Raw genomic sequence first — 5,990 nt, 5'->3', positions numbered from 1 at the left:
AACTAGAACTGAACTAGAACTGAACTAGAACTGAACTAGAACTGAACTAGAACTGAACTAGAACTGAACTAGAACTGAACTAGAACTGAACTAGAACTAAACTAGAACTAAACTAGAGCTAAACTAGAACTAAACTAGAACTAAACTAGAACTAAACTAGAACTAAACTAGAACTAAACTAAAACTAAACTAGAACTGAACTAGAACTGAACTAGAACTGAACTAGAACTGAACTAGAACTGAACTAGAACTGAACTAGAACTGAACTAGAACTGAACTAGAACTGATCTAGAACCTAACTTGAGTTGAACTAAAACTGAATATAACAAAACGTTAAAAGAATCCTCATTTTTGACAATGTATCTTTATATTTTCCTTTTAATAAAATTTTTCACGTAATTGATCAAATCCCTTAATTGTAAAAACAATTCAATTTTAATATCTTGGATTTCATTAATTTCCTGTTGTCGTGGCTTTCTTGACATGTTTCACGTTGCCAGTTATATTTCCTTCAATTGTAAATAATTGAAATTTGTACACATTTTCAACACTTTTAAGTAAAAAATTGTAAGAATCTACATTTAATTGTTTTTATTGCCTTTGAATAACCTTTTTACATTCAGATATATTGTTCTTTTTATTTTTACTCGACCCATACTTTTTGTTTTTATGTGTTTTTTATTATTTATATTTTTTTCTATTATTGTTCCCAGTTTAAATACCATAGTTACACACTGAAAAAAAGCAAGATAATAAGTGGTGAAGAGTGGTTGTGTGGTACCCTATACTGAGTTAGTTTGAAAATAGACCAAAGTCTCAGATTGGAATCGAGCCCAACACCTTCAGTCTAGCGGACTACAGCATTAAGTGTTCACCTACCGGACGTCACATGTGGTATCCTTTACTGACATCTGACTTATTTTGCAAAGTAGACTGTATATATCTATCATCGAATAAATTAACTTAATGATCGAAGTTGGCGTGTATCTAAAATAATTTTTTTTAAACAGCAGAATAAAAGCATCATATCATGTTCTTTTCTTAAAATGCAATAGTGTAGGGTACAAAAATTGCTTACATAACAAACAATTGTTTAAAAACAATAAAGCAAAATAAGTTTTTAGAAAAAAATATAAAATATAAGAAAATACAAAAAATAGGCCTATTATTACCATAAAAGCATAATAAAATAACAATTGTTCAAAGAAACACTTGAAAACAAAAGAAAACTTTTTTGTTATTTCATTTCCTATTTTACAATACAGCAACAATATATTTAAGGTTAGGAAAGAGTTTAACGGTCTGTCTTGTCGAGAAGACAATTTCCTTCTCAAAAAGACGAAACTGACTTTAAAGTTAGAAATTTTTCTAGATAAAAGCTATCTTAAAGAAAATAAATTTTCCTTTGTTAATAATAGTATAATAAAATAATTAAAATTTATAAACAAAAATTTATCCAACATAAAACTTCCATAAACTAAACAAACCAACATTAAATTTTAAGTTAAAATTTTCCATTTTCAATTAAATCCTCTCTTTTACAAATTAAAAATAAATTTCTAAATTTCATATTTAATTCCTAGAAATGAAATTTTTTATAATTGTTTAGTTTCTAGTTAAACAATTCTACAATTTTTCCAAATAATAACTATGAATATTAAGTATTAAATTTGTTTTAAATATTTTAACATCAATACTCCAGTTAACTTTTTTACAAATTATATTATTTATCAAATATTCCCAAATAAATCAAAGTATTATTTTTCAAACTAAATGTAAAATATAGTTTGTAAAATAATTGTAGTTTTTTTTTGTTTTGTTTAATTGCTGATACAAATAAATAAATAAATAAATAAAATAAAAACAGTTTATAAAATAATGATAATCAAGAAAAAAATAAAAAACAAAATATTTAAACAAAAATATCAACAATCAAATGTAAATAATGCTGAAACAACAATACATAATATATTTTAACAAAAACAAATAAATAAATAATTGAGGCAGTGTTCTGTTTTAACAACCTACGTACATACATATGTACATATTTTGGTAGCAGAAAAATTAAATCAATTCGTATGTACAACGTTTACAAAGTACAACTCGACGTATACTGTATATGTATCTCGAATATGCATAAAATAATACGCATACGCACTGTTGGCCAAGGAAAAAGGGATGAACCTACAATAACGAAATAACTTATTTGTACGTTATTTAGACTTCTAACTAACTAACCAACTAACTAACTAACTAACTAACTAACTGACTAACTAACTAACTAACTAACTAACTAACTAACTATTTAACTAACTAACTAACTAACTAACTAACTAACTAACTAACTAACTAACTAACTAACTAACTAACTAACTAGCTAACTAACTAACTAACTAACTAACTAACTAACTAACTAACTAACTAACTAACTAACTAACTAACTAACTAACTAACTAACTAACTAACTTACTAACTAACTAACTAACTAACTAACTAACTAACTAACTAACTAACTAACTAACTAACTAACTAACTAACTAACTAACTAACTAACTAACTAACTAACTAACTGACTAACTAACCCACGAAGCTCCATAGGTATGGGTGACATCGCTGAGCCAGATATTTCGAAGACGAGCACGAAGTTAGTGTCATCTTAAAAGAAGCCCAGAAAAACGAGAAAGGAGAGGCTAGACAGTGGAAAAGAAAAAGAGCCGCCATTTTACGCTAAAGCTGCAGTGTAGGATGCCGGAAGTACGATAGACATAATCCAATAGACCAGCACAATCAAATAAAATATATTTTCAACAATCACATATAGCATCTTACCAATGTGTTTACACCTTAAAGAACTAAGTGGAAAGTATACCTCCTCTCTAGGACGGCGTCACTGTTCACTGTATGCATAAAAGATTGGGACGGTAATTTGGTTAATGTACGTTTACTGAAAACTCTTGAATGTCAAAATGCTTAACGTGAAAAGTTTTTTAGGAACACTATCCTTATTAAAGGTAGGGCCTCTAAAGTTGTCATATATAAATTTAGAAGGTTTCGATTCTAAGGGCTGTTACAAAAAACTTCGTAAAGGACACTTAAATACCTAAGATCATATGATCAGTGGACACTACTGACGTTATTACTAACTCGAAAGCAAAATGTGCAGCTGCCCTTTCCAAAATTAGGAAGACACTAATTAATAAGGCTGTCGAAATATACCCCGGCAGGAACACTAAATTACCTAAGACGGAAAAAACCAGCATCGTTAGCCAGTACTGGTTGGTAGTTGGGTAGTCAAATCCTTAAAATGGGGATAAAATCACTCCCACACCAGAAGACAGAAAATTGGTAAGGCTGCTTAAGCTAAGCTTGATAAACACACCACAGTTCCATCAAGAGAACACACTGCATTAATTGCCACTTCTGGCTATCCGTAGGAATCGAAAACAAAGACCCATGAGGTGATCAATAACCCTCTGGAAGACAATTGAATGAATGACCATGATGGAGATTATCCAAATAAAACTACATCGCTGATGCAGGATCTCGCCCGAGAATATGTATCTTATATCAGAAAAACTTCAACTCTCAATACGATTATCAACATTGTTTGCAATGGTGCTGAATCAAGGCAATGATAACATATACCTATTCTATTTTCTATTTTCCTCTCATTTTCCACCCGGTATTTAAATAACATAGATGAAACGATATTCGAGGAAATAGTTATTAAATGTGACATAGTAAAGCGGGAAATCAAGAGCTTGAGCCACAAAGATCTTATGGGATGGGCCCAAGAACAAGATGAGAAGAAGAACAAAACAAGACTTCTCCTCTGGACAATCAAGTCTGAATTAATAATGATAGCACCTGAGTATTCTGAGTGGTCATACATGATTTTGGGCAAAGCTATACAGAAGTGGGGGTGTAGATTGAGATGAATGTACTGCATGTGCAGAGGGAAGTAAAACTCTGGAGTACTTTCTTTACCACTGTCTGGCATTAGTCCAAGTTAGATCTTAGTATTTTTGGAGTGATGTTATTCGGAATTACTTCCAGGAAAATGCGTTTCTGTTTTTGACATCACAATGTTACACGCTATTATGTAACATTGTAATACCTGGAATTGGTAATTGAACTTTTTGCTTTGAGATACTTTGGTTTGTTGTTGCCCTTAAAAAGATCTTATGAAAATGATTAATTGCATAAGCGAAACATTTTCACCTTTGAGTTACAAAAAAAAAAAAAAAACAAAGAATATAACTCGTTTAATGAAAGGTTGTTATTGCTGTTGTTCCTTTTCCGTTCGCTTTTGTTGTAGTACAAATACGTGAATAACAATCATTTTGTTTTTTCTCTATCTCCTTTGCCTTTTTGTTGATTGTGGTAATTTAATATTAAAGTAAACACTCAGCATTTTTATTATAAGAGGATGGATTTTCCTCTACCCTTCTCTCTCTCTCTTCATTGTTAAATTTTTGATTTTACTGTGTTATTCGCTTAACTTATTTAAGCATGAATAAGTTTATTAAGCACTCTTACATTTATATTATGTATGAATAGGTATGTTGAGTGTATGTGTGTGTGTGCTTCCCTGTACATGCATACATTTACATGTTATCAATAATGCTTGACTATATAATAATGTTTCTTTTGTTTTATTTTCTCTCAGCCGCTATCTCTTAGTCTGTTTTATCCTTACAATCGATTACACATCAAATATGATGAAAAATTAGTTTAGTACAGGTAGGGGCAAACTTATTGGATGTTTGGCAAAAACATAAACTGGAAAACTAAGGATTTTTTTCAAATCGTCGTTTCTGATAATATTTTCTTCAAATTTTAACCTTTTATATATTGATTTTATAAATTTCTTAAATACTCTTTAGCTTATTTTGTTACCGGTATCATTTCACATCTTTTATTATCCTTTCTATAACGAGATTCCTTTTCTTAACTTAACCTACAGCTTATATATCGCCCTAGCTCAGTTTTTTTTCTTGCAGAAGCTAAAAAAGTACTTTGTTTACTGACTGTGCATAATCATTTACTAATATAAACATAAGTTAGGCTTTTCTCAGCTTAAATTAACATCCTTCGAAAAAGCACTCAAACACACACATACACACAAGCAAAAAAACACCTTAGTTCAGCTTTTTCTCAAAACAAATAAAAGCTCTAACGCCAACAACAATAACCCTAATCCATTTAATTTATTTAAGTCAGAATACAAATACATAGTCTAATGATAACATATGCAAGCACATGCTTGCTAAAGCATAAGAGAAAAATAAAATCAAAAAAGAAAAGAGGGTGGAGATATAAATAAAAAAAATTTAAGCAAGAAGCTAAATAGCAGGTATGAGCATGGAGAAAAAAACAGAAACCATGTTAATGTTCAATTGTTAGCATAACACAAACTGACATGTATGTTGATGTCAATAACCCATAACAAAGCAAATTGAATTTTGAATATGTTTAGTCAGGTTTAAGCATGACTGTGCTTATTTGAGCAAACATTTTTTAAGGATATTAAAGTTTTTTTCTGTTTTTGGCTTTAAGCTTATTTTTATATCTTGCTTTTTTTAGCTGTTAGAAAATTTCTGTCAGACACCATAATAAAAATCAAACAAATTGTTATGTAGAGTTGATAACAAACAATAATAATATTTCTTCTGCTAATGTTAAATACAATAGCAATAGAGACAATGGGAACAATTTATATTGAGTTTGTTTTTTTTTTTAGCTCGCAAAAGCAAACAAAAGTTTTGTGCGAAAAGATTAGTTACTGTTGATAACGATACTAGAAAAATTGTAGCAAAATTTATATTTTTGAAAGACATTCGAAAGATCCTGAAATAAATTTGAATTCATTCAACTTCAACCCTAGTTCAGTTCTAGCTCAGTTCTAGTTCAGTTCTAGTTCAGTTCTAGTTCAGTTCTAGTTCAGTTCTAGTTCAGTTCTAGTTCAGTTCTAGTTCAGTTCTAGTTCA

This window comes from Lucilia cuprina, chromosome 5 (genome assembly GCF_022045245.1).
Source record: "Lucilia cuprina isolate Lc7/37 chromosome 5, ASM2204524v1, whole genome shotgun sequence".
In the NCBI taxonomy this organism is placed as follows: domain Eukaryota; kingdom Metazoa; phylum Arthropoda; class Insecta; order Diptera; family Calliphoridae; genus Lucilia; species Lucilia cuprina.
Note: the sequence above shows the minus strand (reverse complement) of the source record.